General features: G+C 40.1%; 1 pseudogene; it reads left to right on the forward strand.

The window, feature by feature from the left end:
- The first annotated feature begins 287 nt into the window (after positions 1-287).
- LOC120582962 (uncharacterized) lies at positions 288-406 on the forward strand (annotated as a pseudogene).
- The last annotated feature ends 227 nt before the right edge of the window (positions 407-633 follow it).

The following is a 633-nucleotide window of genomic DNA, read 5'->3' on the forward strand; positions in this document are numbered from 1 at the left end:
AAGTTGTTATAGGTATTGTTAGACTAAATGGATACTGTCAATTTTTTATATATTGCCTAAGTAGACATGAGCAGGTGCAGGGCACAGGAGCACCTGAGAGCTCATATACACAGAAGAAAAGACACTCAATAACCAGGAAGGAGCCTGTGAGAGCTGGAAGGAACCTAGTGAATTTTCTTGACATTACAATTCACCCTCAGGACATGGTTCCATAGTGTAGCTGTTAGCACGTCTGCTTTATATGCTGAAGGTCCTGGATTCACACCCCAGTGGAGCCACGGTCCATGGTCTACAGTCATGCCACCCTGAAGAAGCCCGATCCTGTCTAATCTCGGAAGCTAAGCAGCGTCAAGCCTGGTTAGTACTTGGATGGGAGACCACCTAGGAAGACCAGGTGCTGTAGGCATAAATAACAATAAAAAACAAACAAAACCAAACAAAAAAAATCAGTTTACCCTCATGACTAACATTAGTTGAGGAAGCAAACAAAGAACAATTAAGTTCCATTTTTTAAAAAGAGGGAAGTAGAGAGAGAGAAAAAAAATAAAAAAGAAATCCCTGAAATGGATAAAATATAAAACAAAGCAGAATTGTCTCTTTCATGCTACATGGAGTTTCATCATGAAGGATCTT

The sequence above is a fragment of the Pteropus medius genome, unplaced genomic scaffold (assembly GCF_902729225.1).
Source record: "Pteropus medius unplaced genomic scaffold, Ma_sr-lr_union100, whole genome shotgun sequence".
Classification (NCBI taxonomy): Eukaryota; Metazoa; Chordata; class Mammalia; order Chiroptera; family Pteropodidae; genus Pteropus; species Pteropus medius.